Source organism: Silene latifolia, chromosome 10, assembly GCF_048544455.1.
Source record: "Silene latifolia isolate original U9 population chromosome 10, ASM4854445v1, whole genome shotgun sequence".
Classification (NCBI taxonomy): Eukaryota; Viridiplantae; Streptophyta; class Magnoliopsida; order Caryophyllales; family Caryophyllaceae; genus Silene; species Silene latifolia.
Window position 1 is genome coordinate 106100598 of NC_133535.1, and position 13366 is coordinate 106113963.

A 13366-nucleotide genomic window follows, 5' to 3' on the forward strand; every position below is an offset into this window, starting at 1 on the left:
AGTACGTTTTGACCTCTGTTAAGTTTGTTGGATTATGTTGGATATTTTGTTGGGAGTTGGAGTTGTTGGAATATGTTGAGTGAACTTCGGGACGAAGTTCCTTTTTAAGAAGGGAAGACTGTAATACCCCGTATTTTAGAGGATGGTCAAAGGTTTGGTCAACATCATTTTATTGAAATGAGATTTATGGAAATGAATATTTTATATTAATTATTTATTAATTAATGAGACATGTAATTATGAGATGGGAAATAATAATTAAATAGTACATAATAATATATGACGGAGGATGTATACATATGACGCATACTAATATTAGTATATGGTATTATACAACTAATAAGCTAATACACATTTTATATAGTATTTATACGGTATTAATACGGAATAATGATAATATTACCTAATAAGATAAGGAAAGTTCATCCACCTACCTATTAGTATAAATAGGATCCTCTAGCTATTCTTTTGTTCACTTGTATTCACATAAATCACAATTAAAAGTGAGAGAGAGAAATAAGAAGAAGAAAAAGAGAGCTTTATATCTATTTTACAACCGTCTTAAGGTAACCGTCTCATAAACTTTTCTTATAATTGAATTGATAAAATAAAATAATATTTGAACCAACCTTGACCTAGATTGACCTTGACCCGACCTTGACCAGGTTTGACCTTGACCACGTTGACTTTTACACGTTGACCCCAATTTGACTCAAAATAAAATTGGGTTTTGTTTATTGTATATATACCTTGTTAAAGTGAACCATCTTAAGACTATTGAATCGGACCCAAATAGTGACTCGACCCGACTGACTTGCGGACAGGGGTTGGGGTGTTGTGTAGGGGTCCTGCTGGTGGTATTTGTGGCGGAGGTAAGGGCGGTAGAAGGTGGTGATAATCGGTTTCAGGAGGTGTTGTGTGTTGTTGTTGGTTCAGGTCAGGAAAAGGGAAGAGAGTGTCGACCTAGTTGAAAGGATGACGGGTTCTGGGCTTAGGTAGGCTTAGGTCAGTCGTAGCACGGTGGGTTGAGCGGGTTGTCGACGGTGGAGGTGGCAGTAACTGGTGTTGGTGATAACGTTTTTTTTGGCAGGTCGAGATTGTTGTTGTTACACTGTTTGCAGGGGTTGGGGACCCACATGAGAGTCGTCTGACCCAGGGATGGTGGTGGTTGTCTGGGGCGGTTATGGGTAGGTCTAGGGTGGTTGTTGTGGTGGTGCATGGTGGCCAAAGGCCGCGTCTTTTTGGTGCAGTTGTTGTCGGTTTGCTGTTGTTATTATTGTCGGGCTGTTGCTGCTGTGTTGCTGCGTTGTGGTTGTCGTTTTGGTGTTGGGGCGCGAGGTGGCTGAGCGTGGTGGCTATGGGGGTAGGTGCGGCGGTTGTGAGAGGTTGTGGTGGTGGCTGCTTATGTCGAGTCAATTTATGGTGATAGGATTGGTGTTGTGGTTGTGTCGAGAAAGAGGGTAGATCAAGGGAAGACGTGGTGGTGTTATGGGCTGGTGTTGGGGGCCAGGCATGGCAGAGGTGGTGGCTGCCACAGCCTGGTTGTGTTGGTGTAATGATGGGTCCGGTATGGTGTCGGGTTTAGGAGGGAAACCGGGTTGAGGAGAGGGGTTAGTATAATTGTTGAAACGGTTTCAATCATATAAATCGTATTCTTATCATAATTTGGCAAGTTCTTATATTTAATTAATTCGAGTGGATTATAATTATTATTATTATATTTTGGTTAGGTGACGGATTCGCGAAGGATCGCTTTTGATTATTCATAACATTATATTTCGGCTTAACTTGGAATATTGCTATTTGAGGTAGGATAGCTACTCAATCACTTTAATGTTTACTTGTATGATCTTGTCTGCTTGTATTGGTTGAATTAATTGGAATTGTGACGGATGCTATATAATAGTTTTGCGGTTGTATTAAGATGATTTTATTATTGACTACCTCAGCTCGTGTCTGAGATGAGTTATACAATTGGTTTCCTCAGCCTCGTGTCTGAGATGGTAAGAATGTTGTATAGCTCAATTGTTTGCATATCATATCATGAGCACTTGCATTGGTTTCCCGAGGCTGGTTCTGCAGGACTTGTCTCTGGGATGTTATTGAGATTACCCCGGCCATGGATTGGCGGGATGAACGGAAGCCTCGGAGGATGATCATGAGCATGCATTTCATTTGCATTTAATATTGTCTCCTATTCATTTATTGTTTTTGTTTAGCTATTCCTACTCCACCTCGTGGTTGACAGTGTATTCATGAACACCTGTGGTGAACCATAATGGGGAGCAGATTTGACAGGTACTAAGATTAGCTGACTTGGGAGCTATGGGATGCGTGAGGACTTGGCCAATCTACCTAGAAGTCTAGACCACATAGATTATGAGATCACTTTATTTATTTCCGCTGCGAGTTGTAATTATTTTATATTAAGTTTTAGTAGATTAATTTGTAATACATATGTATTCATTAAAGTTTTAATTAATAAAGTACTTTGGATTGCTATACTTTGTAACTACTGCCTCAGGAAACTGAGATGGTAACACACCTATTTAATTAGGAATGTCTAGTAAAGGCTCTTGATTAAATGGGGGGTTACAAAGTGGTATCAGAGAGAACAATCCTTAGGCCTAAACAAATGAACCCAATGAACTTAGGATGAGTCTAAATAAAATGAACCCCGGGTAGAAACTGTTAGGAGCCCCTAATGCGGTTAAGAAGCGCGCCTTAATTCATATCCTGGCCCTGTCAGTTTTGAACCAGTCGCCTCGGGTAAGGATAAGATGAGAGTGGGTAGTTAGTATTGAGTTGATTTATGAGCCAGTTGGATATTAGTTACTAACTTCGCTGCAGGGTGAAAGATATGGCAAGGTAAGTAAAATGGATGAGATGTAAAATGGTTGAGAATTGTATGCATATTTCCTTATGAGATGTTTATTAACGTATGATGGGTGATGGATGTAATTGTCATGATTGTATGTATTAGAAATCATGTCTAGTGATATGCGGTACATGTTCTCCGAAACCATACTTCTTACAATGTTTTTGCAATGATTAGATATAATATGGATTTATGTACTTGTGATATAAGGGATAGGAGTAATATACGGAATGATAAAGTTAGATGGGTAGCCTTGTGAAGAGTGTAATGACCGAATTATGATAATTTGGGTATAGGAGGATACTTGTAAGGACCAAGACCTTGGTGGTAGGATGACCTTAGTTCAATTTAACTAATCACATGATTTTATTTTGGAGGAATTAGCTTGTTACCCTATAACTTTTCATAGTATGGAGACTTATACCCTTTCTTTTACTTTTATAGACAATATGGCACCAAAGAGAGCTAGAGCTTCTACCATGACCGATGAGGAGATTGAGAGGATGCAGGACCTGAATGCTGCATTATTAGAGATTGTAAAGAGGAAGAAAGATGAGATGAATCCTTCTAAGGTGGGAGCATCAGTGGCTCGATATAAGCCAGTAAAGTATGAGGGAGTTGGGGAACCATCTTTGTTAGGAGAGTGGTGTAGAGAGTTCAATAATATTTTTGAATTGATAGCTTGTCCAGAGGAAATGCAAGTTGACCAGGCTGTGTTTTATTTGAGAGGGAAAGCTGGGAGGTGGTGGACTAAGAATAAGGCAACTATAAAGGAGGCATTTCAGTTGAGTGAGGAACCTTATGTGCCATGGCAGAATTTCAAAAACATTTTGAGAAATACCTTTATACCTGAACACATCAGTAGTAAGATGAGAGCTCAGTTTGATTCTTTTAAGATGACCGATGAGATGACAGTGGAGGATTATCATAACAACTTCATGGAGTTAGCTGAGTATGTGGTAGATTTGAATTATAATGATGAAATGTTGGCAATGAGATTCGAGAAGGGGTTGACTTTGGCTATTAAGAAGAGACTTACTGCTGGTGTCCCTACCACTGTTGAGGAGGTATACCAGAGAGCAGGTCATGCTGAGAGAATTAAGGAGATGGTGATTGAGGAGAAGAATGAAAAAGGAGAAAAGAAGAGAAAGTCTGAGGCTGTGAGTGAGGCAGCTGGGGGTAGTAACAAGGCAAACACTAATCAGTTTAGAGCTTACACTGGTAATGAGGAAGCATTTGGGGGTAGTGCTAGTCATGGTGAGAGTCGTAGCGCCTTTAGCGAGCCAGTTCAGTGCTTTAGATGTGGGAAGATGGGCCATAAAGCCTCTACTTGTAAAAGGGTCTTTGAGCTTGATTTCTAATTGGAGGTGGGGTGTATGTTGGTTGAGGGTTTTGAACATTATGGCTCTTGTACGAAAGATTTGGATGGAATTTGGTATTCTCATTATAATAGTTGGAATAAGGGGTGCCAGTCTTGTATGCTTGGAAAGCATTCACTTGTCCATTTGTTCCCCTACATTCACTTTGGTCATGTCTCAAAGTTCCACAACTCTCACATACTCCACTTGGAATTGAGGATGATGCCACCATAGCATGAACAAGTTGTTTGGGTGATTTAGAAGCTTCATCAAGCTTAGCCATGGCCTTCTCAAACTTCAAATTGATGGTGTCAATATGGGCACTTAGTTAAGCACCCATCTGAGTGAGGAAATCTACCTCATGCTTTCCTCCTCTTGTAGCCTTTCGAGGCCTACTATATTGGGAATTATGAACCGCCATCTCTTCGATTTTGGCCCATGTTTGATTGTCATCAACTTCGGTAAACATTCCATTGGATCCCATGTTGAGAATATTGCGGGAGTCTTCATATAAACCATTCCAAAATTGTTGCACAAGGAACCACTCGCTAAGTCCATGGTGTGGACAAGAATGACAAGTGTCCTTAAATCTCTTCCATGCCTCATACAATGATTCTTCATCCCTTTGCTTGAACCCTGTGATTTGGGCTCTCAACATATTGGTCTTCTCCGGAGGATAGAATTTCTTGTAGAAAGCAAGTGCTAACTTCTTCCATGAATCAATACCAAGGGTAGCCTTGTCTAGGCTCTTCAACCATTGCTTAGCGGTACCGATCAAAGAAAAAGGAAATAGTACCCACCGGATTTGGTCTTGAGTAATTCCGGTTTGAGAAATCGTATCACAATTGTCACAAAAATCTCCGTATGTGAATGAGGGTCTTCACTAGGCATCCCTCCAAATTGACTTCTCTCAACTAATTGTATGAATGCGGATTTGACAATGAAATTACCGGTGAAATGTGGTGGTGTAGGAGTACCATTTGGTAGGTTCTCCTCGGTTGGTACGCAATGTGATGAAAATTTAAGCATTGTGGGTTTATATTGTGGTGGGTTTTGTATTAGGTTATCCTCTCCTTCTCTTGCAAAAGGGTTGGTTAACTCAATGTTATTTGGTTGTATGTCCACAATTTCTCCAATACCTACAACTCTTGAAGTTCCTCTAGCAACTCTTCTATTTTTGGTTAAGGTCCTTTCAATTTCAAGATCAATAGGTAATGGATTACTTTGTGAACTCCTAGTCATGAAAAATATCAAACAACTCGAAAACAATTAGAACAACCTTGAGGAGTTTGACTTCCCCAAGGTAAAAAAAGACACAACTAAAAACAATTAATGAAAATCAAATCAATTGAACACCGTCCCCGGCAACGGCGCCATTTTTTGGTGTGGTTTAAAACTCGGCGTCAAAAGCTACCAACCAAAATAATATTTATAACTTCACAAACTACTCTTAGTAAAGAGGTAAGTAAAGGTCGGATCCCAAGGGACGGGTATTGATGTAGGATTCTCAATTGTAAATAGCTATGTCTTAGGGTGTCACAATTTGGGTTGAGGTGATGTGTAATCTAAAATAATCAACAAAATGAAAGTAAATTAACGAAAACAAAGCAACGTAATTAAAGGGGTTTGTAAACAAATTATTAAAGGCACTAGGATGTCATGGGTTCATAGGGGATTCATGGGATTTGATCATACAAACATGATCTCAATTAGATGCAAGCACTTATTGTTGTGATGGGATCGAGTTAGTGTATATCTTACAATCCCTAAGAAGGTTTGGGTCCCGGAGCCGAATCGATTAGATTGTACAACACCTACAAGTCGACTTAATCCTTCCTATTCAACTCTATGCATGGTCTAATGAGGCTCAAGTTGGTTTATATCTTACAAGCCTCATTGAAGAGATAAGAGATGGGTAAAAAATGCAAGGATTCATAGGCTCGTATTTCATCAAACATAACATTTGTATAAGTTGAAATCACAACAAGCAAGCAAATTAATTATGAAAACATATTAGATTAAGCATAGATCAATCCCCATGTTTCTTTCCCCTTATTTCTCATTAACCCTAGCTAAAGAACTACTCACTCATGATCAAGTTTAGCATGCTAATAAGGTTGTCAATCATACTAACAAAGCAAAACATGATGAATAAATAAAAGTGATAAACAATAATTAGACAAGGGTAAAGAGGAATTATACCTATGAAGATGATTCCAAATAATAAAGCAAAGAATAATAGAAGTAGTTGATGATTGATAGAAGGTTGTCAATCCTCCAAATAAACCCAAATAATCTTCTAATTACCCAAATAAAAGGAAGAACAATAGAGAAATTAAGGAAAGATTAAGATGTGATTAATATTGAGAATTGTATTATAACTAAATTAAGACTAATTTAAGAGAGTATTAAGATTGGATTAAGAATTGATTAAAGAGCATAAGAGATGATCCAAATCTAGGTAGTACAAAGGGGTATTTATACTAAAGATTAGGTACAAGGATTAGGGTTACTAAGGGCTTAAATGACTATTAAGACCCTAAGAAAACTTGAGGAAATGCTACTCCCGAGGGAAATGCGAGGACCCTCCTTCCTAGTCCTGCCTCGATCCGCTCGTCCCGTGCTGAGGCACGGGTTGTTCTGCCTTGTGATCCGCTCGGATCCTGGAGGAGACGCTCGGATCCTTGCTGCACAGTCCGCTCGTCCCGGGAACAAGCCGCTAGAATCCTGGTGTTCTGGGACGCTCGGATCATGCTCGGGCCGCTCGGATTCCTAGGCAGAGTGCTTCTCTAGTTTAGCTCCTCAACATTCCGCAAGGATCTTTTCGTCATTGCCCATTTCACTTTATTTATCTACTTAGGCCTCTAGTGTTGGTCTACTCTTTGATGCTTGGTCATTAGATGCGATCCATTTAGCTCCATTTCGCCTCATAAATGCAAGGTTAGCAACCCTTTCCTACCAAGGAGACAAAACCTCAAAGAATATGCAAAATGGGAAACTAAAGATAGTAAATGACCCAAATAAGTGCTATAAAGCATAGGAACGAGTTTAATTCGGGGACTAAATGTGCTCAAATATGAGTCACATCAACATACTTAATGCATAGATCCAAAGATTTCTAAAATAAAGAAGGGTAATGGTCTTTCAGTACGGTTTGGTTTAGGGGGGGTATATGCATCCATATTTGTGTCTGCATATTGTTTTTATTGCATTTCAGTTAGCACGTTTAATTTTTGCATGCATTGTTTATTTTAATTTCAAAAATTCAAAAATCTCATAAAAATAAAAAATTCAAAAAAAAAATCATGTTTCTTTTAGCATATAGGTTGAGTCAGAACCGTAGTTTTTCAATGATGAAATTGCACTACATTTAGTCAATTTGCCTAAGCCTTGCAATTTTAACATCTTTTAGCATAGTCATATTGCATAATCTACGAGTTTATGTTGAAATTTAGCTGAACGAATAACCTTGACCTGAAATTTTGGTAACCTACTCATATTTTCTAAGTTTTAGAGCCTTAAAACTGGTATCATTTATGACCAGTTCATGTAGGATTGTGAGCAGTTACTCCTTGCATAACATGTAACATTAATTTGCACAAGTATGAAATTCAATTGCTTATTGCCTGCATACATTCAGGTTAGTGGTTGGTGTCACATGCAGGGAGGTGCTTACATTTCCTTTTCTTCCATTTTTACCCGTTAACTCCACATTTAGCCAAATTTGCCTCTTGACCCCTTAACTACACCCAAACTTAGCCTGCCTTGTCGAGCTAGTTTAGTTTGTTTTTGCGGGTATATTGTTTATCATGCCAAATTTGGTTTGTATTGAAAGTTGGGAGTTGGTATTTTGGAAGTTGGGAAATGAAAAAAAAACGAAAAAAAAAAAACAGAAAACCGAAGAAAAGAAAGAAAAAGAATGAAAAAGAGTGAATAATATCGGTTTTACTCCTATGCTATCATTTTATCTTATGAGGAGTTGTTGATATTTGGTTTAGTGAGTTTTTATGCTGAATTAAGGGCATTGTGTTCAGTTTTGGAGATGGATTAGAAGTGGATATGGTTTATTTGGTTTTTTTAGGATACTAGCTTGGCCTATACCCTCTCATTCCCAAAATATTTTGCCTCTTCTTACCCATTACCTCACTTTCCATACTATTGTAAGCACTCGGCATGTGACAGGACCTTGTATGGATTGAATGTATGTGTACGGTAGCTAGAATTGTCTATCATATTAGATTGCATGCATATCTATGTAGGTCGTAGTCTAGGTGAGCGACTATACTTTTCCTTTCTCTCTTACATTTATATGCTTACCCTTTGCTTCATTGAGAGAGAGTGACCCGTGAGAGTCCAATTTTGAACGTCTTGCAAGGTCGATGGTTCAGCTATTTTCATAAACATCTTCATAACTCGTTTGCATCTGACATTGTTGCTATTTTGTTAATTTATTGCATTAAACTGGTTTAGGTGGACGATTTGTAGCTAGCTCTGAGTTTCACTCTGTAGATACCCAGTATCTGCACCTTCCAAAAAACCACCCGATGATGATCGGACTATAACGTGTTTTTGATATGCGTGCGTGGATTGGCTATACATGAGACGGTTTAATGCACTAATCGGATATGAAAAATGATTTCAAAAGTTTTCTAACTTCATTTGCATTAAAATAACACTATTTAGAGTTGAAACCGTCTTCGGACCTAAAACCGACTCAGAAACCCGCAACTCGAGTCAACCTGAGTCAACCCGAGTCAACCCAAATCCCAAATGTCAAAAATGATGCCATGAATGCCTTTATCATGTCATTTCCATTAAAATGACCCTAATTAGAGTCAAAACCGACACCGGGCCAAAAACCGACTCAGAAACCCGCAACTCGAGTCAACCTGAGTCAAACCGAGTCAAACCAAATCTCGAATGTCGAAAATAATGCAATGAATGTCTTTATCATATCATTTCCATTAAAATGACCCTAATTAGAGTCAAAACCGACACCGGGCCAAAAACCGACTCAGAAACCCGCAACTCGAGTCAACCTGAGTCAAACCGAGTCAAACCAAATCTCGAATGCCGAAAATAATGCCACGGATGTTTTTATCATATAATTTCCATTAAAATGACCCTAATTAGAGTCAAAATCGACACCGAGCCAAAAACCGACTCGAAATTCAAATCCCAACTCACACGGGTCAAACCCGAGTCAAAGACACAAAATACCTACTCCAAATATCACCCAAGAGGAAGCTTACACGGCTAAGCAAACCTCAAAGACCACAAATCACAACCAACAAAACATTGGTTAGAACAAATGCAAAATCCAAATTTGCGAAAGGGACAATACACCCACTTGTATCACAAGGTAGCTCGCGCCTCTTTAGGCCATCTGCTTAGCCTCTAAGAAAAATAAACCGACCTACCTCCCCACATTTCTCTATAAATACCACCCTTCACACACCATAATCTTCACATGAAAGTCCGCCCCCTCCTTCTCCCTTAAACTTCTAGACCCGACTTCCTAAGTCACAAAATCGACACGTGTTTACGACCTACCGATCGTAAACACATGCCTTACACATTTTGTTTGGTACCGTCGTCGTGCATTCGACCGACCCATTTGACCAACTCGATTCATCAATCAACATGTTTTAATTAACATATTATCAAAACTAAATCCTTTTTTAAGGCATCTTTTTAAACTTCTTTGATCGTGATTAGTCACAACGAGAAAACCGTCTCTAAAGTCGTCTACTTCGCAAACATCAATACACGTAAGTTTGAGGGTGTAAATAACTCATTTATTTCATGTCTTTACTGTTTTCATAACTTTACAAGCATGAATAATGCATAACACGATTCAAATATAGGTTAGACGAGCCAAAACCGAGTTTTGGCCTGAGACAGAAACTCCTTGATATGCGGGGAGGCTCGCGCCTCTTGTAGGTGTCCAGGTCAGACTCATCCGTGTTTGTTCTCGTCTTTCCTCTTTATTTGTTTCTTATTTGCGATCGGTTTTTACCATTCCAAATGTTTCAAATCGTTCTTATGACAAACTTTTTAACCATAAATCATAATCACCCTTGGTTCCACATACCATGCCGGATTTTAACCCGGGTACGATGATGAGTATCGACTAATTATATTCAAATGAACTTAAAACAATTAGTTCATATTCATTTTCAAAACTATTCATGTCAAGCTTGCGAAGTCAAACCCGATATCGAATATTGTCAAAATAATGATGATTATTCAAGTCTCGTTCTTCAAATCAACAAATGCGGCCTAACCGGTCCTTTCAAACCAAAACGGGTTCAAATACCCATTTTCAATACGTTTTATAAACGTTTTTCAAATGGTCAGAACACGGCATATAACCGTCGACCAACCCGCGCCTCAAGCAGGCCTTTTCCTTCTCACTTTCAAAACCAGGGGAGACCCCCCTTGCATCGCCAACAGGCTCGCGCCTCATGTGGCCGTGCAGTGCGGTCATTCCCTTTCCAAAGATTAGTCTAGGATGATCCCGACTCCGGTTAACCCGGATATAGGACGGATCAGATGACTATTTGCTCATTCAAAAATCATATTTGCAAAACGCCTTACTAAGACAAATGAATCGCGTTATGCACCATAAACCTAATACGGTAAATGGATGTTTAACTTCCGTCTTGCATGCAAATCAACCATTAATCCAACTCGACATCTTATACTTGATACTTTGATTAAATCAACCGACTTAGAAAGCTCTCACATGTTAGGTTTAAATTATTGGATGCGCATTCATGCATTTAAACCGTTTTATCAACTTTTGCATTCAACCAACCGAGATCGATCAGTAGAGGCCGCTACCGCGGGCGGGATTGGGTGTCTGATTAAAGAGCTTCCCAATATGTACCTTCACCTCTTACTCAGAACCTTTGGATAGTTGATGGCCTTATCCAGGGCGTACGAGAGTCATTTTAGGCATAGAATGCTAAAAGGGGGACGAGTCCTTATCTTTAATACCTATGTCAAGCACCGCTTTTTGCCTTAATTGACCTAGGTATAAAGTGGATTCGAACGGGTTCCAAGCATCCCACAAATTCTTGGTGGTGACTCCGAACATCTCTGCATCGTTTCGAGACCTTTACCGAGACGAAACCGACCGATCTAAAGCTATCCGGTCGAAAGCATTTTTACGTCACCGAGCGTGGCTTTCAAAAGACCGCTGCATGTCCACAATTTGGCTTGGCGTGCAGGTGGCCCGTGACTACGGACCGGCAGGCGGCATCATGCCCGCAGACCGGCTTGGCGTGAAGGTGGCCCGTGACCGCAGATCGGCTTGTGGCCCCAAATCCAATGACCGGCCTGTGGCCCATGTCCACAGATTGGCGACTCCGCTGGGGAGAACTAGGACACTTGCGTCTTTGTGATCCTTAGAGGTGAAACTCGAACGAGGTTGTGGTTAAAGTGCATTAATTGATATTACGGTCATAAGTCGGGTTCCTTGTCCGGGCCCACAACCTAACCATTTTCGACCAATTGGCTCGTCTCGTCGGCGTGAGTTTTCTCATCCCCGCGTTTCGATTTCCGATTGAATCAAGCATACCATTGACGTCACACATTTCTGTTTCGTCAAAGAGCTTTCATCACTTTCGAGCACGAGGCTAGGGCACCCTCCTTACACATTTTGTTTGGATTGGTATCCCTCTCGCAAATCGGGGTTTGATTGCTTGGTGTGTAACCCACCCTTCTAAGCAAAAACCCGTGTCAGGATAATGCATAATATAATGAAACTGCGAGTGCTTATGTGTTATGTGATCATAAGTCCTTCCATGTCATTTTCAAACTTTCAAAAAACACCCTTTTGCGCCGTTATAATGGCCGTTTTAAACCTCGGTCTTTCGCCGACCGTTGTATTTCAAACAACACGCCTTTCTAGGCCGTCGTAATGACGATTTTCAAACCCGTTTTTTTTTATATAACCATTTCAACACGCCTTTCTAGGCTGTCGTAATGACGATTTTCAAACCCGGTTTTTGTAACCATTTCAACACACCTTTCTAGGCCGTCAAAATGACGATTTTCAAACCCGGTTTTTGTAACCATTTCAACACGCCTTTCTAGGCCGTCGTAATGGCGATTTTCGAACCCGGTTTTTACAACTGTTTCACAGCAAAATGGCCATTTCAAAACCCGGTTTTTATAACCATTTAAAATGCACATTTATCACGTCGTTGTAATGACGATTTCAAACCTTGGTTTGCACAAACCATTTTAAAATACCCTTTTACGTCGTCATAATGGCCGTTTCAAACCTCGGTCTCTCGCCGATCGTTGCATTTCTCAAAGCGCCCTTTTACGCCGTCGTAATGACGAATTCTACCCTCGAATTTTCAAAATTCGAAATCAGTTTTCAAACTAAAACGTTTTCCAAACCGTCGTAATGACGATTTCAACCCGTGCAACTTTCTAAATTTCAAATCTCGTCTTCGAAATCAAATTTGGCTTTTCTAAGCCGTCGTAATAACGATTTCAATCCTCACACTTATCGATTTGCATACTGTCTTTCAAAGGTTAAGCGGTTTCCTAACCCGTCGTAATGACGAATTCAATCCTCACGATTTCCAATCTTGAAAACGAATTTAACCATTTTCAAATTACATTCAAAATCAAATCATTTGAAAACGAATTTAACCGTTTTCAAATTCCAATTCAAAATCAAGTCATTTGAAAGCCAATTTAACCGCTTTCAAATTCCAATCAAAAATCAAGACATTTGAAAGCCAATTTGACCGCTTTCAAATTCCAATCAAAAATCAAATTATTTGAAAACGAATTTAACCGTTTTCAAATTCCATTCAAAATCAAATCATTTGAAAACGAATTTAACCGTTTTCAAATTCCAATTCAAATGAAATAATTTGAAGGCCAATTTAACCGCTTTCAAATTCAAATCAAAAATCAAATCATTTGAAAACAAATTTAACCGTTTTCAAATTCCAATCAAAAATCAAATCATTTGAAGGCCAATTTAACCGCTTTCAAATTTCAGATCCAATTTCAAATCATTTGAAAACAAATTTAACCGTTTTCAAATTTCAAATTCAATTTCAAGTCTTTGAAAACAAATCTAATCGTTTTCAAATTTCAA

General features: G+C 39.3%; 1 non-coding gene across 1 annotated transcript; it reads left to right on the top strand.

Annotated features, from left to right (window-relative positions):
• Positions 1 to 4787: 4787 nt before the first annotated feature.
• On the top strand, positions 4788 to 4894 carry LOC141609837 (small nucleolar RNA R71). The gene has a single exon (XR_012527744.1). It is a non-coding gene; the product is annotated as a small nucleolar RNA R71 (small nucleolar RNA).
• The last annotated feature ends 8472 nt before the right edge of the window (positions 4895 to 13366 follow it).